The 25,151-nt window shown below is 32.8% G+C and overlaps 1 pseudogene; it reads right to left on the reverse strand.

Moving 5' to 3' along the window:
• LOC149557285 (uncharacterized) overlaps positions 1-17,998 on the reverse strand; it is a 134,624-nt pseudogene extending 116,626 nt beyond the window's left edge.
• Positions 17,999-25,151: the final 7,153 nt, after the last annotated feature.

Genomic DNA, 25,151 nt, shown 5'->3' on the forward strand with positions numbered 1-25,151 from the left:
TAATTCCTAAGTCTAATCAAATTAGCAAAGGTAACCTATTAATCAATTTAATTTAATTCTTAGTCCTACCACTTTGATTAAATTAAATTTATCCCTTTGGCTAAAATACACATTAAGGAATTAAACGTATTTTATTTAATTAAATGCATCCTCATTTTAATTATTGAGTTTAAATATTCGATTAATTAAGATTATTCATTTATGAGCTCACCTTCAATTTTATTAAATTAAATATACTCTCTAAATTCTCTCTTTAGTTAAGAATTGGAAAGTTCAAGTGAATTGGAATTGGAAAAGGAATTGAATTAGTTAGCTCTTTTACACACTCAAAAGTGAATTAGTTAACTTCATTTACAGAAGGAATTTTCCATTCTAACTAAATCTCATTTCCAATCTCAAACATTCATCCAAATTAATCTTGACCATTGGTCAATTCTAGAATTCTATTTAAGAAACACTCAATTCCTCATTTTAGGGGTTGCAAATAAATAGTATTGAACCTATGCTGAATTGTTGACTCAAACACTTGCACTCATCATTTTATTATTCTTGCATCTTAATCCCATCTAGTTTAATAATACATTCCTTTAGATAAAAATTCTCTCTTTTTTTAAAAATTAATTTGTATCTCATATAGTTTAATCTTGCATATCATATAGATAAAATCTTTCATTCTAGATGTCTAGTTTCTAGCTTCTCAATCTGAGCGTGAATAGAAAAATCAATCTACTTAGGAGGCAATAGATCGACTTGTTGCATTATTTCAGATAAACCATCCCATATTCATTTCAGGATAATTCTATTGAAAATAATTGATTAATTATGTATTGTCTTTGATGTTACACAAAATGTCATATCATTTCTAGTCAATGTATGTCAAGCTCACTCGAATGATGAAGACCTTTTCTTGTGTCTATTGAGCATTCTAGAGTTTTGCTAGTTTAGAAGATAGTTTCTACTAAATTCACTAAGTCATCAAAGGAAAGTTTGTGGAAGTTGAGTGTTAATCAAGGTCACTCAGTTAATAAAGGAAATGTTGGATGGATCTAGTGTTAACTTAGCTAACTTGGTTACAAAAGGAACTTTGTGAATATGCAATGTTATTCGAGTTCACTTGGTTAACATAGGAAAATAGTTTCTAAGTTGGTGTCTACTGAGTAGGGTCGATAAATGAAAGATTTCTTTTGTTTTTGCATATTGAGTTTAATTGAATTATTTTTTGGTTCTAGCTAACTAAGGAGATGAATATTTATTATTCTAAGTTTTATTCAAGCTAACTTGATAATATGAAAGATATAAATATAAGGTCAAGTTGATTATTGAATGTGTGGAATGACATAGTAGATTTAATGATTCTTAGAGGAAGCAAATTGGAAGGATAAGCAGAATATCCTTGTTGGGCTACAACAATACCTTTGATTAGGAAGGATGAAGTATACAAGATAGAATTAAGATTTGTAATAAGCAATTAAGTTGTATTCAAATCAAGTCATCTCATTGTTACTCTCTAACCATTGTAGTAGTGATCTAAATCTCTTAACCAACTTGGCTTAACATCTATTTATAAATCCTCTAAGAAGGTGGCATTTCTAGATTATATTATCTAAAGACCTCTAACAAGCCCACTCCTAATAGGGTTATTAAATCCTCTAAGAGGTTCACACCTAACAGTGTGTTTTGTAATTTTTAATAGGGTTGTCTCCTAACATCGCTTACTTCAGAAGAATAAAAATTAGTAACTAATTGCAATTGGTGTTTTTTCTCAAATTGGGTTTCCACGTTAAATCTTGGTGTCAATTTTGTTCATGCTATTTATTTTATGTATGCAACTAAGTTAAGTAAGATTAATCACAGATAATATCTTAAATGTTTTAATGTTAATCAGTTACCAAGTTATTTTATTATTCAGTAAGTTACAACATTTTCTAGTATAGGCCTAGTAAATGTGTGTTTTCCAAGTTGCAACAGAATACAATCTCTATTTGTATTGACATCTAGGGGATTTGGGATTTATTTTAGTGGTAATTGATTCACCCCTCCCCTCACAATTACTCCTCTTATATTTTGAACAATTGGTATCTGAGCTTCTTGGTACTTGCAAATAAGGTTTCAAGGACCTCAGCTAAAGATTAGGATGTCTTATAGAAGAGAGATTTCCAAGTTGAACAGAGACAACTTTGTATCATGGCAAGAACTTATCAAGTTGCATCTAGAAAAAATCATTGATTCAAGTTTGAAGTACTTAAAAGTTTCTTATAAGGCTTCTACTAGTACAATATCTATAGAGGAAATTGTAGAAAATAAAAATCATAATGTCATGACAATTGATATAGCATCAACTCTCAACTATGCTTGATTTGATGAAGTCAAAGGATGTGCTACTGCTCATAAAATGTGGACCAAACTAAAGAATATCTATGGAGGTGACTATAATGTAAAAAGAGATAAGGTATAAATCTTTCGAGGATAGTTTAATCAAATAAAAATAAGAGAAGATGAAAGCATTGCAAAATATGTTGATAGAATCAAATCTAGGGATAGTGCTATAAAAGCCTCTAGAGGAATAATTAAAATGATGTAAAAAGTTGGATATGATTGACTCATTTTGTATTTTCTTTAATGTTACACAAATTTCATATAATTATTAGTTAGTATATGTTGAGCTCAATCAGGTAGTAAAGATAGTTTTCTGTGTCCACCAAGCATTCCTAAGATTGCCTAGTTTAGAAGGTAGTGTCTACCAAGTTTACTTGGGCATCAAGGGAAAGTATACAGAAGTTATGTATTAACTGATCTCACTCAGTTAATGAAGGAAAGTTGGATGGAACTAATGCTAATTGAGATCACTTAGTTTCCAAAGGATCTTCACAAGTTTGTAGAGTTAAATGAGCTTCTGTTGGTTAACAAAGGATTTCACTTCTGAGTTAGTTTCTACTAAGCTGGGTCATCTAGTGAAGGATTTTCTTATTTTGGAATATTAATCTTAATTGATTTATTTATTGATTCCAGCAGACTAAGGTGATGAATATTAATTATTCTAAGTCATATTTGAGTTTACTTGATAAAGTGGACAATATAAGTATAAGTTGAAGTTGTGATTTCAAAGTGTGGATGTGAAAGTATGAAGATTTTATTGAAGGTTTCATGATGAGAAGAGGAAGAAAATTTGAATGATAAAAAAAATATCCTTATGGAGTAGAAAAGCTATATTCAATTAGGAAGGATCAAACACAAGCCAAAATAGAGATCTATAATCAGTAATTAAGTTACATTTAAATTAGGTCATCTTGTTGTTACTCTTTAACCATTCTAGAAGTGATCTAAATCTCTTAACAAAGTAGGCTTAATAGCTATTCGCAAATCCTTTAATGAGGTGCCAGTTATATTGACTTCTCTAGAGACCTCTAACAAGTCCATTCCTAATAAGGTGATTAAATCTTCTAATGGGGTCACACCTAACAACATGTTTTATAAGCTTTAACAGGGTTGGCTCCTAACAGGGCTCACTTTAGAAGAGTGAAAAATAGTAACTAGTTGCAATTGGTGGTTTTTCCCAAATTAGGTTTTCAAATTAAATCCTAGTGTTAAATGTGTTCATGCTATTTTCTTTTATGTATTTACAACTAAGTTAAAGTAATGGTAATCATAGATAACAACTAAAGTTTACACGTTAAGAATTTACTAAGCTTATTGAGTCACTACCGAGTTACAACATTCTCTATGTATTTACTAAGCTTCAATAGTATTTAATTTTCTGTTTACATTTTTGTACTGACATCTAAGGGATATAAGATTTATTTTAGTAGTAACTGATTCACCCCTCCACTCTTAGTTATTCCTCTTATATTTCCAATAATTGGTATTAGAGATTTTGGTGCTTGCAAAGAAGGTTTTAGGGACTTAAGCTAAAGATCAGGATGTCTTACAAAAGAGAGATCCCCAAGCTAAATAGAGACAATTTTGCAACATGGAAAAGAATTATGAGGTTACACTTGGCTACTACCAGTGACTCAGGATGCAAGTATCTTGATACTAAATACTAGACTCACACTAGAACATTATTAGTTGAAGATATTGCTAAAAGAAGAATCATAACATCATGATGATTAATATTGCATCTGATCTTAGTTATGCTAAATTTGATGAAGTCAAAGATTGCAAGATAACTCATGAGATGTGGATCAAACTAAAAGATATATATGGAGGAGATGTCAATCTAAGACGAGATAAGGGTGAAGTTCTTAGAGGTCATTTTGATCAAATGAAAATGAGAGAAGATGAGAACATTGCAAAATATGTGGAAAGGATCAAAGCAAGTGTAAGTGCAATCAAAGCCTATGGAGGAGACATTAAAGAGAAAATAGTAGTAAGAAAGGTACTTAGAACTCTTCTTCCTATTTATGAAATTAGAGTATCTACTATTCAAGAAATTAGATGTGATCCAAATAATAAGATATCTTTGGATGCTCTAGTTGGAAGATTGATATATTTTGAGTTAGATAACTTTTATAACTATGTTCCTAGTTCAAAGGTTATTGAATCTACTTTTAAAGCTAAACTCTCACTCAAATAAAAGGGTAAGAAATCAAAGTCTAGTCAATTAGGAATTGAAGAATAAGGAACATTAGAACAAAGTTCAAACACTGATCTTGAAGTTTTTGATGTCCTACTTGCAAGGAAGCATTCCAAAGGAAGAGGAAAATACAAAGGTAAAGTTCCTCTTATCTACTTTTCCTATGAAGAAGTTGGTCACATTGTTGCTAGGTGTCCAAATAAGGAAATAAAAGATGAAAAGAAAAGAAATAAGCACAAAGGTAGGAAGGATTCCAAGAACTACAAGAGCTACCAAAAAAAAAGGTATGAAATCTTGTTTTATAGCTAAAGATTCTAATAACGATGAAGATGAAATGGTATATATTGTTGTGAAAGATGAATTTGATAATGAAGGAGATAAGATGGAACTTATATCTCATGTTAGTAAAAATTATATATGGATTATTGTTAGTGGATATTCAAATCATATGATTGGAGACAAAATAAAATTTGAGCATATAGAATATTATGATGGAGGTAGTGTGAGATTTGGAAATAATGAACCTTGTAACATAAAAGGAAAAGGATGTCTTTCATTGGCTAAAGAAATTGTATGTGACAATGCTTATTTGGTTGAGGGACTAAATAATAATATACTAAGTGTAGAATAATTGAATAAAATTGGATTTAATGTAGAATTCATGAATGGATAGGACAAACTAGTAGATGGAAAGGGAAATTTGGTTAGATCTAGCAAGCAAACAAAAGGTAATCTATTTTATCTTGATCTCAATGATCATTGATGTTTTATTCCTCAAGTAGAAGAAAGTTGGTTATGGTGTAGAAGACTATCTCATTTAAAATTTGATAATCTGGTTAAGATAAGAAAACATAGAAGAGTAAGAGGTATTCCTAGTTTGAAGAAACCTGATATGAGACTATGCAAGAATTGCCAAATTGGTAAGATGGGAAAGACTAGTTTCAAAAGAAAAAAGTATCAATCAAAAGAAGTCTTCGAAATTATTCATACAAACTTATGTGGGCCTATTGGTATAGAGAGCTACAATGGAGAATTTTTTTTCATTCTTTTTGTTGATGACTATTCTATAATTATGATTGTAATGTATCTAAAAGAAAAATTAGAAGCCTTTCAAAAATTAAGGTGATATCTGGCAAGAGTAGAAAAAGAAATTAGGAAGAGGTTGAAATGTTTAAGATTAGATAGAGGTGGTGAATTCATCTCCAATGAATTCAATAATTTTTGCATTGAAAGAGGAATCAATGGACATGTATCAACTCTTGGTACACCACAACAGAATGATATAGCTAAAAGAAGAAACAAATCTATCATGGATTGTGCAAGAAACCTGATGATTGAAAAGAATGTTGCTCTCAAATACTAGAAGGAAGCCATCAGAACTATAAATCATACCTTGAAGATATTATATTTGAAGAAAGACTCAAAGAAAAATCCTTCTCAGCTATGGTATGGGTACACGCCTAATGTAAGTTACTTAAAAGTGTTTAGCAGTAAATGTTATATCTTTACAGAGTCTAGAAAAGGAAAATTTGATGTAAAAAGTGATGAAGGAATATTTCTTAGATACTCCTATAGAATAAAAGAATACAAATGTCTAAGTTTTTCTACTCATAAAATTATAGAAAGTGCACATGTTAGAATTGATGAGTTTGTAGAAAAGAGTGAAGAAGAAAGCAACAAGAAGCTAGAAGATTATAGAAGGTTTGTTTGCTATGAACCTAATACCCTATGAAATATATCTCAAAGAAAGGAAGCTTCAACTCCTAAGTCCCTAAAATCTCCAATAGATATTGAGTCCTGAGTCATAGACAGAGGCTACCGAGCTAGTTCGAACTAAGTCTGAAGGACCCAAGTCACAAACAAAAGGACCCAAGCTTGAAACTAAAATTCATGATGAAGATAGTGGAACTCATTCAAATCCCAAAGAGCCTATGTTAGCAAGATATGTTAGAAGGCATCAAGCACCTGATCAGATCATTGGAGACAAATCAGATAGAACAATAAAAAGAAGAAAATTAAAAGGTACATGTTTACTTGTTGAATTTGAACCAAGAAATGTTAAGATTGCTCTGAAAAATGAAAAATTAATTGAAGCAATGAATGAAGAGATAGAATAGATAGAAAAGAATAAAGTGGGCATTCAAAAATAAGTTGAATGAAGATGGAAATGTTTCAAGAAAAAAAGAAAGATTGATGTGCAAAGGTTATTCTCAAGAAGAAGGTATTAATTATGGTGAGACTTTTGCTTCTATGGCAAGACTAGAAGCTGTTAGAACTTTACTAGCATATGCAACATATAAAGGATTTAAAGTGTATCAAATGGATGTTAAATCTACATTCTTAAATGGAGTTCTTGATGAGAAAGTCTACATTGAATAACCATAAGGTTTTTTAGATCCTAGCAAAAGAGACATGGTTTCCAAGTTACACAAAGCATTATATGGTCTCAAGCAAGCTTCTAGAGCTTGGTATGAAAGAATTCATAATTAATTTGTACATATTGGCTTTCAAAGGAAAAATAATAACCGTAGTCTGTATATCAAGGAAGGACTAGGCAAGAAGATTGTGTTGACAAAAATATTTGTAGATGATACTTTATTTACTGCAAACGATGACTTGTGCAAAACATTTTCAAAAGAAATGAGTAAAGAGTTTGAAGTGTCTATGTTTGGTGAGATAAAATTATTTGTTAGATTGTAGATACGATAGAAAAGAAATTGGTATCTACATCACTCATTCTAAGTATATCAAGGAGATACGAAAAAGGTTTGGAATGGAAGATTCAAGACTAGTTGGCACCCCTATGTCTACTAGAAATAAGCTCTCCAAAAATGATGATTCTAAAGAAGTAGATCAGACTAGATATAGATCAATGATTGGAAAATTGTAGTATGTAGTACATACAAGGCTTGATATTTCTCTAGCAGTTGGAATAGTGACAAGATTCTCAGCAAATCCTAAGGAAAATCACATGATGGCAATCAGGAGAATCATGAGATATCTAAAAGGTATTGAAGAGTATTTCTTATGGTACAAACTTGGAGGCAATTTAGACTTGAAGTTATTTACTGATATAGTTGGGAAAGAAGTATTGATGGCAGAAAAAACACTAGTGGGGGAGCATTCTTTCTTGATAAAAGACTAGTGCCTTGGACAAGCACAAAGCAAAATTGGGCATCCCAATCCACACTACAGGTAGAACATGTGGTAGCACTAGTTAATTTTTCTAACATTGTTTGGTTCAAACAATTGTTGAAAGGAATTAAGATAGAGATCAAGGATCCAATAATCATATACTGTGATAACACAAATGCAATCAATATATCAAAGAATCTGGTGATGCATACTAAAAAATAGAACATTGCTATAAAATATCACTTCTTAAGAGAGTTAGTACAAGAGAAAGAAGTCAAATTGGAATATGTTAATACAAAGGAACAAATTGTAGACATATTCACTAAACCATTACCTAAGGATGCATTTTTTTATCTTAGAGGTAAGCTACAATTTATTTCTCTATCTGAAGTTCACTAAATAAAGTTTAGTAATGCATCAACAAGAGCTGAGTTGAAGATCAATCAGTTGGTGTAGAATTGGAAAAGGCATATTGCAAATAAATCAGTGCCTAAGGTACATTAGTATTAACAAAATTATTGTCTTTAACATTTTTTGTCAATGAGCAACAATTTTACTATCATATCTCTAAGAAATTTTTGAGCCAAAATAAAGTAAGGAACTAAAAAACTAAAGAGGGGAAAGTTTTCCAAAGAATGAGAAGTTTATTGTAAGAGGGAGAAAGTTTTGAATGAACTTGGTAGAAGTTGCTGTAGATAGAGAAAGAATCTAGTGAAAGGAAGAGCTCATATTGTAAGAGTGAGTTCTTAGCTCTAAATCCAAAATTTCATTGTGCTATGACATGTTGTGTTGCCATCAATGACAAAGAGGGAGATTGTTAGATACAATTGACTAATTATGTATTGTCCTTGATGTTACACAAATGTCATATCATTATTAGTTAGTATATGTTGAGCTCACTTGGTTAGTAAAGATAGTTTTATGTGTCTACTGAGTGCTCTTAAGATTGCCTAATTTAGAAGGTGGTGTCTATCGAGTTCACTTGGGCATCAAAGGAAAGTATTCAAAAAGATGAGGATTAACCGAGCTCACTTGGTTAATGAAGGAAAGTTGAATGGAACCAGTGCTAACCAAGCTCACTCAATTGCCAAAGGATCTTTGCAAGTTTGTAGTATTAATTGTGCTTTTGTTGGTTAACAAAGAAAATTGCTTCTAAGTTAGTTTCTACCAAGCTAAGTCAACTAATGAAGGATTTTCATATTTTGGCATATTAAGCTGAATTGATTTATTTATTGATTCCAGCCGATTCAGGTAATGAATATTAATCATTCTAAGTTGTATTTAAGCTAACTTGACAAAGTGGAAGATATAAGTATAAGGTCAAGTCATGATTTCAAAGTGTGGATGTACAAGTATGAAGATGCTATTGAAAATTTAATGATGAGAAGAGGAAGCAAATTTGAAGGATAAAGTAGAAAAGCTATATTCAATCAGGAAGGATCAAGTACAAGCTAGAATAGAGAGCTCTAATTAGAAATTAAGTTGCATTCAAATCAGGTCATCTCATTTTTACTCTCTAACCATTGTAGTAGTGATCTAGATCTCATAATAGAGTTGGCTTAATAGCTATTTGCACTAGTACATTTGACCCCATTTTTAGACCAAAATTTTCAACCATCTAAAAAATGGGGTCAAATTGGTTGTTTTATGCAGGCAATGTATATATATATTTTTAACTAGAAGCTCGTGTTGGTCAAAATTTTGACCAACATGAACTTACACTTTACCGAAATTAAAAACAAGGTCTTTGCCGTGCCAACGTATATAATTTTTTTAACTAGAAGTCCGCGTTGGTTGAAATTTTGACCAACACGGACTTGCACTTTCCCAAAGTTGAAAAGAAGTCTTTGCCGCACCTAATTTCAGTCTTGCATGACCGGAAGAAAGGATGTGCAGTTAATGTTGGTTGGATACTACATTTTGTGGTGCCATTACATGCAGAGGAGGGGTTTGAAGATTACGTGCCTTGTTTGGAAGATTCAGTGCAACCTCTGCCGGAATAGTAAGGTTCTATCTCTGTTATATCTCCTCTTTTTTGTTGTTTAGCACATCATCTTCAATGTGATTGGAATTTGTAACATATAATTTTCCTCAGCGGATCCCACCTTACATGCCTTGCATGGATGTTCTGTTTATTGGTTTGGGAGTTTTCTTTTCACTACTAGACACCTCTATTTTAAGTTGTGATCTTCTAGCCATTGGCTAGCTTCATGGTGGATTCCCCAACTATGGGTTTGATGCTTTGGATTGGCATGAAAGGTTTTCCAAAGCTTTAAGAGATGCAAGCTTTGATTCAAGTTGCCTCGATTTTAGGATGTCAACTAAAGCCTCTATTACATGTGCATCAATTAATGACTCTCTACGACTGTCATCAAGATCAAATTTTGCAAGAGCTTTTGCGATTTCCAATTTTGATTCAGCTGATCCCCTGCAAAGGCGATCAACCATTGGCTTGCACCAGTTTTCCATCACCATAGCTTTAATGTTTTTCAGAGAGTTTGCTAGTTCATCTAACATTTGTTCAATTTCTATTCCCCTGTTTAAGCATCCATCACCTACATCATAATGCAAAAAGCTATTGAGATAGCTGATAATGGATTCTTTGCTTCTCACAATTACATAATAATATCTATTCAACACATATCCATAAAATGAGAATCTTCCAGTTTGAACAAGCCTTCAAGAAATTGTGATACTGGTGGCCCCACTATACTGGCTTCTCTTTTGACTATAGATCCTCAATTATTCAGTGCCTCTTTTCCCTATGTTTCACTTTTAATTGTTTTCATAAAAATTAAGCTTGTAGAGTCTTCAAGAAACCATTTAGCCAATGGGTGAAAGAATGACAAAATTATAGAAAAGAGACAGTTCAAAATAATTCACACAATTAAAACTATGCTAGAGTTTGTGTAAACTAATACAACAATTATGTACCCCATTTTCTTCAATACAGATTCTATTCACAAATAAAACTTATCTACATCAATTGTACCCTTGTTTATCCAATGTGCTCACAAGTTTGAACCTCTTCACATTGATGCTTGTGGCATTCACACCAGATCACTTAATGCTGATAAAGTTACAGACCCTTGCCAATGTAGTCATGGGTTTTGTCTCTTTTAATATGTGTATAGAATCCTCTTTCATTAGATAACAACACTCTTATGATCTCAAATCAACCTAGACTACTATTGTTCTAAAATTGGGACTATTTAAATCTGATGTAGAACTAAAACCAAATCTTGAAAAAGAAATCGGTATCATAAAGCATACCCCAATTTCATATTCAAACATTTAACTTCTTGAAACCAATAACTGATACCAAGAATTGACTTGGAGCAAAACAAAATTGAGATCTTTGAAATTGTATTGTAATTGGTGATGACTTCAATCACAACTCTCTTTTAAACTATTGTTAAACCATTTCATACTCATCATGACCAGCCTCCAAGGTAAGAATAGAGAAATTATAGATAGCTTTAGTATCTTCAAACCAAATAGCAATTAGCGCAGGTTTTGAATACAATATAGTTCCATAAAATTTGTTTACTCCATCTATGATGATTCAAAAATTTAAGAACATAGAAATGTGCATAAGAACAATGAAGAAACAAAAGATCTGAACAGATTTAAATTCTACCATTATTCCATTCTTGATTACATTGTTTCTCCACTTTCCTTGATTCCCAAATCTTCTCATACTACTACTATTCAAAAAAATTATATATATCCCTCTCGGGTTTCTTTAATTACATATATCTAAAGATATTCAAAAGAAGGTAACCCAATAACTAATTCTTAAAACTGACTTTTAACTTCCCACACCCAACTCATTATAATTCTAAATATATTAAAGATACTAGTAAAGTATCTTGGAGTTTATTCGAAACTCTTAACTTATAACCCCCAATTACATCATTAAATTAACTATATAAAACTAAGACTCATCCCAACATTATTAAAATAATCATTTAAAGTGCATTAGAATCCCGGATCTTGAAAATAATTGGAATCTTCGGATGCCCCTGTATCATTATGCCTTTTCCTTCTTCCTTGTAGCTCTTGTAGGTCCCTATTTAGCTAGTTTTTCTAGCTTAGCAGTAGGAGGAGTTCGATCTCCTTGTAACCTTGTGAGGTTGAGGAGTAACCTCAACTTTTATTGCCAAAATATCAGGTGTGTCTACCACCTCTACACTCTTCGTAATGTTGTCCTTGATTGGTTTTATGCTTGTGCTTCCCAATTGAACCTTTATTGAAACTTTGCTTCCCTTCTTCATCACTTCCCATTATTCTTTGATAATGCCCTCCTTTTTTCTAATATTTTCCACAAATTTCTCTACCTTCATTTTTCTAGATCATTTGTATAATTATTCCCTTGTCTAAATTTCTCGTTATAAGTCCCCCATTTTTATGCTTCCTTATCTCTAGGTGAGACCAACATAACCTCAGCATGTTTTTCAAGAAATTCTTGGCTAACCTCATAACCAAGAATGGTGAATAAATATCTCTCTAGGATCAATAACCTCCATACATGCCAAATTAGTTTCAACCATAAAGAAATTTATATCTGTATACTTCTCCATAACTAACCTAGGTATTGTATGCATATATTTCATCTCTATTTGAAATCCCTTGAACAAACCAAGAAAATCACAAATAATGTCACCTTTGTAATACATGTGGTAGTGCTAAGTTACCAAAGCATTTGTTGGTACATAATTAGTCGAAGCATGTGGGTGCATGTTTCTTTTCTTCATTACAAACACAAACATTTTAGTTTAATCCAATGGCTTTGCTCAATCGTTTATTGCTTAATCATTTAATGTTTAATGCTGATCATCTAAGCCCGTAATATCTAACGCCATAGAATTTTAGGGCCGCCAGCCGGCATCCCCACATTCCATATGAAATCATTTGAACATAGGGAGATCTCCAGAAAATAAATGATTTTAGAGATAACTAAAATAAATGTGAGTACTTCAAACTTATCATAAGAAGGAAATCACTTATTATTTTCTTTTTTACATTATGGATGATTTCAACTTTCAACTTCACCAAAAGACCAAGGATGCATTGAAATATTTCACTATTTTGAATGTAATTGTAGTTAGTATATTCTAGGTTTAAATGTGTCAGATTATAGCAATTCTAATTTTTGTAGATATACTGCTGGATATTTTTTGTGTAGATATTTTGCATTCAACATTTTGATTTTGTTGATAAGTTATCCTTCTCTAATTAACATACTCATTCAGATGGAAATAATTAACATACATTGTCTAGCACTAGTACATTTCACTCAAATTTTTGACCAAAACTTTCGACCATCTGATAGTTTGGGGTAATTTTGGTTGAATTGTGATGGCTTTAGTTAAAGATGAGCCCGTGTTGGTCGAAATTTGACCAACAAGGGCTCACACTAAGAAAAAATTGAAAAAATGTTATGTTTTCCGCCCTAATCTTATTGTTACTGCGCGACCTAGAAGACTCGTGCATTGGGGACTCCTTCTTTTTGCAGTTCTGGGAAGATGGGTTTAGTTGAGATTTATTATCCAATATTTCTACATTCTGGAGTGGGTCGAAGGAGTTAGATTATTTCCTTGATCGCCTGCCTCCATTGCACATAAGAAACCTAGTTGGGGGATTATTCCTTTTCCCACTAAGGAAATTTAATCTTCTCTTCCTGGATCTATAAGAGCGGACTTCAACCCACCTATCTTTCAAGCACATTACTTTCTGGATGCAAATGCAAAGGTTGATAGAAGGACAAGGCTTATGCCAGAAGTAAATGAATTGTCGATAATACCTTGGTAGATTTGAGAGAGATCTACAATTTATTGGATTCACAAAGTTAGCAGGAGTAAAATATTTTCAAAGAAGTATCGAGATTTATGTCACCTGTTTGCTTAAGCTTGAAAGTGATTTTGTCGGACTTTAAAGTGCATGCCAAAAATTGGCAATCCAATGTTTGATTAAGAGTAGATCACAATACTTAGACTGTAATGCCAATGTGTTCACATGACAGTTAGCTTAGATTGTATCAATGAGTCTCGAATCAAAGCAATGTATACAATGGTTGACCAGGGAACTTGGCTCTTAGATCTAAATGTGTGAAATGACTCCAATGTAGCAGGGTGATAATTGTTTGATGTCATAGATTATGGCATTAATTTGAATGTCTCGTGGATCTCCAATTAAATGTTCCTTGTGTGTTTCACTGAACCATTTTCTACCACTGTGATTTGTGGCCAGGAGTATGTGGAAAAAGGGTTTAATAGCATCACATTGAAAGAGATTTCAGAAAGAAGGTGGCGTGAAAGGATCAAATAATAGTTGGAAACGTTGAAGAGTCTCCTTCCCAACGTTACAAAGGCGAGTTGAAGTTTTTTTTTATAGATTGACATTTCTTGCCTTGTTTTGAATATATTTATATGCACCCTATACAATTTTTTCCTTTTTTGTACTAGACATTTCTCATTTGCTTGAACCTTGAATCATGGAGTTCTTCCTTCAAGTGATTGTTATGCTCAATACCCTAACAAAGTGGTGAGGGAGTTTTATAGTGGTCATCTACTAAACTATTTTAGTTAAGGATATGATGAAATCTGCAAGGGCAAAAATACCATAAAATATTAAAGTCACACATCATGCATTTAAATTTTTAAAATTTATTAAGTTCATAAAGATTTTAGTCAATATTTTATATTGTTTGATGTGTAGATTTTCATTTGAGATATATAGTACCACAAACATAGTCCACTTGTGCCAAGTACTGCAGTAAAAAACATATAACAAAATCCCAAATGAAGAGAAGAGATATTTCTTCTAATTTGTCTCCTTTCCCTCCCGCTTGTCTAACAATAGCTACAACCAATCATGAGCTAAGAACATATATATAAAACTAGTGATGTCCACCCCCACTGTAGTAGTGAGGCCTTATTTTTCAGCATGAAGTAGGTGAAGATTCCTAGTTATCGAGTGCATAACCCTACCACAAACTTTGCCACATCATCAAATCTTTGTTCAATAATCTCTTGCCTCTCCTGTAGTTTCTTAAAGCTTCTCTAGGGTGAGATAGTTCTCTTCTTGTTTCTGGTTTTCACCTTCAGGAGTCACTTGGGTGTCCTTGACCTAACACTGCTTGTCTTTCTCCTGCTGACATGGAGGCGAAGTGAAGGTATCTCCCTTTTATCCCACCCATTTGTAATTATCAGGATTATTTGTAAGTTTTATGAAGAACCACAATAATAGAAAAAATGCATCAACACTTACTTGGAATCCAAGCATTCGACATCGAGTGGAAGATGGACCAGACTTCTTTTGCAAGAAAATGATCAACACTATATAATTAGAGAAAGGGAGAGTCCTTGCATGTTTTCAATAGGTAATCTGTGTCAGGTGTTCTATCTACCATTGTATTGGACATGGAAATCAAGGTGTGCCTTAAAGAAAAAACAAATCTTTTCCCTTCTCAAAAATAGACCAGACTGAACTCTCCATTAATCTTAAGTATTGAGAATAATACTTAATTGCCTGTGAGATACCTATTAGACTAGTGCCTAGACAAGAAATTTTTTTAAAGTAATCTCATTCAGTTGGTCCATTAATCAGTGTAAAATGTAGTGTGCCAACCACATTTTTCCCAGTTGGAACATGGCAGTACAACAGTGCACACTTCCCACAATTTTTGTGCACTTATCAATCATTCACAGGTCCGTATCAAAAATGTTATATTCTTGTTTGGCATTCAAGCATTCATTATAGACAGAAAGATAGAGTAGACTTATCTTGCAAAAAGCAATTAAAAATTACATGATAAGCAGAGTAACTTTTTTGACTAGAAAGCATTGAGATCAGTTATGAGTTACTTTATAGAGCAGAAAATCATCACACCACCAAGCATTGCAAACCATCAGAAATAAGTTGGATAGGAGAAAGTAGAAATTTACAATCTTTGATAACATCTTAATGGTTTTAGGAAATCAGAAGCAAAAAATATTTTGAGCCATAAGGAAATGCAAATGAATACACAAATCAAATACTTTGGCCCCTATAATTTGATTATAAGATTACACAAATAAAAGCAATGTATTTTTTTAATATTTGTAAGTAGTGCAACTACTTATGTGCTTCCTTTTAATTTACTTTTTATACATAGAACTAATTACATTTTAAACATTTTGTGATGTTTATCTAATATAATATACAATATTTTCAAGCATATATTTTCGTATCTCTTAATAACAAGACATTAGACTATTAATATGATTGTGACAAATTTGGAACATTATTTGAAGAGGATTATATTCTATGAGATAGTTTTGGAAGGATGATATGATGGACTAGAGGAAGAAAGTGATTTATTATTTGGATGAAAAATCAGAGGATGATTCAAAGTATTGACACAAAAAATACAATACAATTGAAACATTGATGCAAAAAGTTCTCATTTGCAACCCCTGTAATATCCTAGTTATATAATAGGGCTTTAGATATTTATTTAAAAACATATCTTCTTTTCAAGCTCTCTATTATTCTGATGATTGATTCTCAATTTATGCCAGTGTAATACAAGCATCTGATTTGAAATGTCAATGCAAAAAAATTCTTCTCCCTTAACTCTCTGTTATACTGATGATAGAATGTGATTTAAAATGTCAATCTAGAAATGTTTATCTCTGACTCTATATTATACTAATGAAAAAATGGGATTTGAAATGTTGATGTAAAAAAATTCTTCTATTCTAACTCTATATCTTGATGATAGAATCTAAGACAACGAATTACACATTACTTCATTTTATGTTGCATGAAAGTTGGCCCTACATAAGTGCATTTAGAACTTTTCTATGATACTGTACAAAATCTGCAATATAGTTACTCCTCTATTTGAGAAGTATTTTCAAAAATCAAAGGTTTTGTTGATGTGGTGACTATGATGAGGGTGCAATAATAATGTGTGGAGCTTGACCAAAGACCAGTTTTTCATATAATAATATGAACCATCATCTTCTATTATTTAAGTAGCGCCGAAGGCCAAGCTTAGAGGGATTTATGTTGCTTCACTAATGTTAGAGTAGAATGAGAGTTCTAAAGAAGTATTAGCCACATATCAAGTTGATAGTGCTAACAGATTTACAATAGTTATTCTAGAAAACAAAATTTTGGAAGCTACAGTTAGTTCATATTTAAATCTCCAGATCTCCCCAAGCTCATCAAGCTCATTAAAAATAAGATTATTTGGATATCATGTCTCACCACTACAAACCATTATAATTATGCCATTGTACATTAAAATTCCCAAGATCTGATGCAATTCACCTTGCGTCCTTGGTAGAACCCAGAGATACTTGATATTGCCATCTCTATTCAAATTACAGACAAAGACATATGTCCCATCTTTAGAAACCCAATAGATTTTTTGGTTCTGCATGAAAATACTTGTAAAAAGCCAATTGGCATATAGTCATAAGACCTTCTTTTCTCAAAGGGAGCATCTCTTATTTCCCTTCTCTTGTTCATAGATTTATAAATCAGAACAAAAAATTTCTTACTTCTGACAAGGTAAAGATTTCCAATTATAAGGGTTACCTGATAGGTTTTTGTCTTTGGATCATAGTTGAGATGAACAGCCACATCATCATTATAATATTTTATGTAATATGAAAGTTTGGTTTCTTTGTTCAGTCTTACATCTTCAATATAATGGGACTACATAGTCAGTGGATTGACCACTTGAAGGTTCCCATTTCTCTTATAGCTATACACAAAGAGGCCTCCATCTCCAGCTCTTAGACACCACTGCAAGTCACTACATCTCCAGTCTTCATTAAATATCTACTTGTACCTTTGTCTTCTATTGAAATCATAGAAAACAAGACCTTTGGAAGATCCAATGGTTTTGTCATAAAGTTCCATCACCAGCCACCTTTGTGCATTGCCCTGCTCCCATAGATTGTGAAAGTAAGTAGATCCAAAAATAGTACGTTGCTATGAAGTAGAAACTATTTTCATTTGGAATAGTGTGGAGAGGAAGTTTGCAAAATATCAAGGTCAAGATTTCCTTTGGAATATGACATGGAAAAAAAATTCTTCCCTTCCTTCTACTCTTTTGTTTGATCCATCATCACTACTTGATAAAGCCTCCCCTCTATTTTCTATAGCATTGGCCTCATCTATGAAATCTGTATGCTTATTGGTTACATCTTCAATGTATGAGCCTTCTTCAAGGGTAAGCCAATTGGCATATGGTTCAGTTGATCCAAAGTCACCTTCATTTGGTGCAGCCATTGCCTTACCTTTGCTAAATGGAGACTTTCTTAAGCCTTCGCCACTCCCCTCATTCTCTTAACTCGAAATGTTATCCAAGCAGATTTTCTTCTTCTTAATATTTTGGATGAACCTTGAATCATCAAGTTCTTCCTTCGAAGCCATCTTTGCACTCAATACCCTAACAAAGTGGTAAATGGACTTTATGAGGCATTTATGTTATAGTGATATCATTTCACTTAAATGACAAAATTTTCATTCTTTTATTTATTTTTGTACAAATATTTTTTTTAGAGGACATTTTTCAAACTTCATTTGAGGTTCAATGTGAGATTTTTGGGGAAGAAGCTATGTTAAAATGTTTTCTCAATGCTTCCACAACGTTCCATCATTTTTTTCATAATAACAATCGTGGATCTTAGGTTCATACAAAATTTCTAGATTCAAAAGAGGATGCATGGCAACATATTTGTTTGTGTCTTGGTAGACTTGGAAGCACCTACTAGGATGTCAAGGTAAATGATGAACACTGGAGGCCTACTCTAAAAGTGGATCTCTCCTCTTTAAGAGTGGTCTTAGTCAATAATTCCATATGAATATGTTTTATTTGATTGAATTAATTTATCGCTAGTATCGACATGATACCTTCATATCATTTGACTTCTTAATGTGATTCCTTATCTTCTAATTCCTCATATTGGTGCACATCAAACTACAATATTTGCCAATATCTTTCTTAATATAGTAATGGATGACTAAGATCCCAGATAGCAATGGATGACCAAGTTGTTACAGAAAGTATCCACCAATTAGTGCCAAGACTTTTGAGTGCTCTTAAAGGATTTTGATGTGCCTTGTTCTTGCTGACTTGCTATGCCCAATTCAGGCAATATGATTGACATAAGAAAGTAATGCCTAGCTTAAGATGGCTAGAAGTACGAACTACATAGCTATTTATACCATCAACTGAACATGTGGAAATTATACATACCAAACACCTACGCCTTCTAGAAATTATAGAATCATTTTAGTTACATTTAAAAAAATTAATCAAGAAAAACCATATGTCACTAATAAATTTGGTACCAAATTGCAACGGCAGTGCCATTGTAGTTTTTCTGTCACAACCTTGTCATCGTCGCAATTGCAATAGTAGACCATCGCAATTGCGACGATGACAAGGTTGTGACAAAAAAACTGCAACGCCACTGCCGTTGCAATTTGGTACCAAATGTATTAGTGTTTGCAGATATAAACATTAATCAAAACATGTCCAATGTATTTGCAGATATATTTTCCTGTGAAGAAAGACCACGCTTGACAATATGAACGCTGAACAAAATGAGACAATGACTGCATTGTGGGCTCAGTTCTGAAGAAAACCTAATAAATTTTATTGTCCTTGCAAGAAGTGTAAAGGCTTAAAGACTCGAAGAATTCTAATCATAATAGCCCAGAGTCATTGTAGGCAACATGGTCATGTTGAAGGGGGCCACGATTTTCGTCCATTGCTGGATGTGGATTTCCTACTGGAGGAACATGGAGGTGTGAATATCCAAGCTGAGGATAACACTCTCATGGAAGAAGATGATAATGTGCCAGAGGACATGATTGAAGAAGATGGTATTGGGGTAGGTGATGAAGAGGCTCACAATGATGGTACTAGCAAATCTGATAATGATGATGAAGATGGTCTTGATATATCTTTACTTAAGAAGGCACACAAGCCCTTATACGAAGGCTCCCAAACAACTCTACTCTCGGCTATAGTGTTGTTGGTGAACTTAAAGGTTATGAATGGTATATCCAATGTAGCAATGTCACGTATGCTAAGGTATGTCATTTTTGTCATCTTCAATGTTAGCATACAATTACTATTCATTATATTAACAATGCATATTTGTTGTTGTAGGTTGATTAGTGAGTTTTTGTTACCACCATCAAACATTTTTCCTCGTTCGTACCAAGAATTATCTAACATTATGGATCAGATTGGAATGAAGTATCAAACAATACATGCATATCCCAATGATCACATTCTATATCATAAACAATATGAATTTGCAGTAGAATGCCCTGATTGTCATAGTAGTAGATATCGGTTAGATCAAATAACAAAAAAAGTGCCTCACAAGGTTCTTTGGTACATTCCCATTATTCCACGTCTTCAACGGTTATTTAGGTGCACTACCTTGGCACAATTTATGGATTACCATGCACGCAATAGAAGTCAGGATGACATTATGTGAATGCCTGCCGATGGTTTTGCATTTAAAGAGATCAAAGAAACATGGTCACACTTTAAAGAAGAACCTTGTAATTTGAAGCTTTCGTTGGCAGCGGACGGTGTCAATCCATGTGGAGATATGAGATCTGTTTACTCAGTGTGGCCTATTTTTGTTATTAATAATAACATTCCTCCTTGGATGTCCATAAAGAGGGAGCACATAATGTTGTCAATGATTGTGCCAGGTATTTTTATCATTTTATATTTATCTAAATTAATTTATAAATAGTGCATGAAAATGGTCATAATAATAATGTAATGTTTATGTTCATTCAATTGCTAGGTAAATACCAAGTGAAAGATATGAATGTGTATATTGAGCCCCTAATTGATGAGTTGTTGAAATTATGGAATGGCATCACTATGTATGACATCTCTAGGCTGATAGGACATCGGCAATTTCAATTCCATGCAATGCTTGTATGGACAATACATGATGCCCCTGGGTTAACTCATTTTTGTGGTATGTTATATTGTTAATATCACATATTTTTGGTTTGTTATAGTGCTTACACATTACTATCAAATGTTTAAGTTGTGCATGATAATTGTACATGATCCACTTCTACATGATCTTGTAGGTCTTCAGACAAATAGAAAATTTGCATGTCCAGTTTGTGGTCCGAAGATGAAATCTTGTCATTCGAGAACTTTAAGAAAGTAGGTGTTTGATGAGTTTGATGAGTTTAAACATCTTTTAAATGGGAAAGAAGAGACATTATCAAGGCCACGAAGAATGACACCTCATTTATGGAAGTTGGAATATGATCGACTAAATTGTCGAGGTAATATCCAATTTGTTGTCCAAAGTTTAAAATTTGTATTTTGATATTGTCTTATATTTACTAACATTGTAATTGATACTTGTGAAGGTTGTCAAGGCATCAATTACCAACTTCCTAGAGGAATGAAAAGTTATCCTACTCAGTTTAGGTTATCGTACTACAACGATCTCCCAATTGCACATTTGTTTGATGCTATGCATATTGGAAAGAATGTAATAGAGACACTATGGAAACTATTGGATGGAAGACGTGATAGAGAAAAAATTGCCAAAATTTGTACCGACATTCATGAATCCAATCATGCACTAAAAGCTTCCATTGAATAAAATAGCAATGGAGACTACATAAATACAAGCGCCCTTCCTTGGTTATTAATGGAGTAACAGAGTGATGCATTAAAAGAACTCATAAAAAAAAAAAAATTTCCAACAGGATTTGCTGCAAATATAAGCACTCTTCTATCAAAGAAAGGTGATTTTGGGCCTAGGTTGAAAACACATGATTGGCATACCTTCGTCAAGGTAAGGCATGTTCTCTATTTACAGTATATTTGTAAGATTGAATGTACTACCTATTGCATTATTTAATAATATATTGAAATGATCATTTTTAATGATTGCAGTTCATCCTACCTCTATCCCTTCCACAATAGTTTGACAACAGTATTAAACAAGTTATATATGATCTTGGAAAATACACAAGGTTAGAAGTGTTTTTTCTTAGATTTGTAGCTTTCTCTTAAATCTATTGTATAATTTTATTTGAAATCTTGTTTATGTGGTTTTGTGTGTTGAATCTCTTTTAGGTGGTTATCATCTAAAGAAATTGACAAAAAAGATATAAAATATTGGAAGAGAAAAATTCCACAGCTTATGTGTGAAATGCAAGAGTGTTTACCTCCAACCTTTTCAATGCTCAAGAACACTACCTCATACATCAAGTTGAGGAGATTGAATTGTGTGGACCTGTACAAGCTAGATCAATGTGGATGGTTGAGAGGCACTTGAAATTTATGAAGGGCTTGGTTCGAAAAAGAGCACATCCTGAGGGTTCTATGATAGAGGGATATATGATATACCAGACCATGGTGTACATTACTAAATATCTTCCAAAGTTTGCAACAGATATCCATGTAGATCGCATTCGGGATCCCAACTCTAATGAAAAATTTGAAGGGGATTACCTGAGGGGGAAAGGTAGATTGAGGAGGGTGAGAGGTAATTATAAGTTTTTTTTTTTTGTAGTTTAATAATTATTATTCATCATCAATATATATAAGTTGTTTCTAACTAGTGTAATTGTCTTCTTTATAGTTGGCCGTGAGTGGGATGCACTACACTTGTATATTGCAAACAATCTTGATTGGATGATGGTATGGATTGAGTAGTCTCAAGAAAATGGTTGCTCATTAACATGGGATGGTGTTGTATCATTCGTTAAAGAAGCTCATCGTAATGGAGATCCCAATGTTACACAAATGGTACTTGATCTAATATATGGCTTAAGAGATACAAAGGTACGCATAAGATTACTAATCATCACACATAAGTTTAATATCAACTCACAGATCGATGCAAATAATCTTGACATGTTTGAATAATTGTAGGTCAAACACCACAAAGCTATGTACTACCATGGCTATAAATTCCACACAAAAAAGTCAGATGAAACGAAGAAAACATGTGATTTCGGGATAAGTGTTGTCTTCACGGTCACCAATATTTCATCTAGAATTGACATACATCATCAACGATCTAAAAATCAATACTATGGAATTTTGGATGATATACTTGAGTGCAACTTTAATTCATTCAAAATAGTTCTATTTGTCATCAAATGGTTCAGGTTACGACTGAATCGAAATGATCCTGATAGGACTATTATTGAACATGATAGTGGATTTACTATGATTAATACAAGGTCATTTGAGCCAGTCAAAGATGAGCCCTATGTTCTTCCAAGCCAGTGCGAGCAAGTGTTTTATTTTGGTGTTCCACAGAAACTAGGTTGGTCATTTGTTGTTAGACATGACCCAAGAGGAAGGCCAGTAAAGTATAATGTGATCAAAGAAGAAGAAATTGAAGAAGTAGAAGAGGAAGTAAATGATTATCAGGAACAATAGTTACCCAGTGGTGAAGATGAAGAAGATGGTGATGATTTTGGTCATGCTAATGATAATGGTGATAATGATGATGATGATGTTGATGACGATCATGATCATGGCGATGATGGTCATGATGATGATGGTGATGAAGATGATGATGATGGCGATGAAGATGGTGATGATGGCGAAGAATATGGTGGTGGTGACGACGATGATCAAAGTGAAAAATATGATGATGGTGATGATGATGATGATGATGACATGGATGAAGATCATGATGATCAATAAAATGTCCAGCTAGGATCAATGTCAACTATGATGGGGTCTTGTATGACCAAAATTTTCTTTCTAAACCATATGTGCACATATAAACATTACGTAGAACATGTCAAATTTTTTTTAGATATACACATTAGTTACACTAAATTTTTAACTTCAGAAAAATGATTTCCATATAAAATCTACTTTATTATTAATTTTTTTTTTGGTAAGTCTATTACTTTAATTTCATTGCTGATTTCTAAGACTTACTAATTTTTTTCATAGTGCGATATGGATGCACCATCTCAGACACCTTTAGTAGAGGTAAACATTAAATATTGTAAATTTTAATGTTAATATAGAAATAGATGTCATATTATTATGTTCTTTTCTTTGTGGCTTTGGAGTTGTTTTGATGAAATTTTACTGATATTTAATGTCACAAATGATAGGAAAAAGTTAGAATGACCACTGATCAAATGCAATCTGAAATATGAGCTTCATATCTACATAACATCGCCCTTAGTACTGACCCTGTGTTCATCACCTAACAAATCAAGCAAATATACACTGATGAACTTGTTAACATTATCATCGAGGGTGACAAAAGTGAGGAGAAAGAGGCACTGAGAATAGAATTGGGCCATAGAATCCAATCTTTGCAAGAAAGCAGTAATTCGACTAAAGAAATAATAGAAGTTCAATAGATATGAATATTTTATACTATCTTATGAATCTTGATCTCTAATTTTATGTGTACTTGTATAGACATTTGTGCCATTTGTGACATCACATGGTGAACATGGTGATGGTCATTGCGTACAACCTTTGTGTTAGTAGCACTTTGTTTGTTTTCATCAACATTATAATAGTTACTTTTTTTTTGTGGACATTTCTAGCTAGTATCCCATTTGATCTTTATCCATTGCAAATGTCTTTGCTAAAAATATTGTATTCCTCAGCTCATGATGACGTGCAAACTCCTCCTTCGGTTGTTGGTCCACTATTGCCTACTGCATTGTCGACAACAAGGGCCACGCAAACATCCTCATCTCTACCCACTAGAACTGGTAAAACCTTGTTTTGCTAGAATTTGTAATGTATTTGTACAAGTTGATGAACAACAAAGTAGCATATCAGTGCTTAAATGATGTCTACAAAAGCCTGCATATACACACAAACACATGCATACACACACCACACTACATACATACATACATATATTGTACTACGTAGGCAAGGTTTTGTGCTAATTTTTGAATTTATGTCAAATCAAAGCCAAAAAAATTATGAACACACCCCTACAACTAAGCCACACACATAGCAATCATAACAGTACCGTATGGAACTGTACAACCCACTGTAATAGCAAAATTACTAGTAAATTAGAGGTTTTTTATTCATTTTGTCCAAGCATCAACTACAACCTGATCTCCCTCGCCTTCTAAGATCACACATGATATATATAGAGGCCTATAGGACTGTTGGAACAACCAAGTAACCATTCCCCAACTTAAAACAAACAATAAAAACTTTTAAACAATACCGAGCAACATTGTTAAAAGTTCTCAGCAACTTTTGTATGCAACTTTATGCATTTTTGCAAATCTGACTACCTAATGAAAAAACATTTTTGCTAGTCAATTTCTTCAATTTGATTATATCCATAAGTATGCTTTAATTCATTTTGTGTCTACTTTAATTGTCATGATGTTTCAGTTGACAGACTAGCAGAGA

This window comes from Cupressus sempervirens, chromosome 5 (assembly GCF_028749045.1).
Source record: "Cupressus sempervirens isolate cs-2001-9-10 chromosome 5, ASM2874904v1, whole genome shotgun sequence".
Lineage (NCBI taxonomy): Eukaryota > Viridiplantae > Streptophyta > Pinopsida > Cupressales > Cupressaceae > Cupressus > Cupressus sempervirens.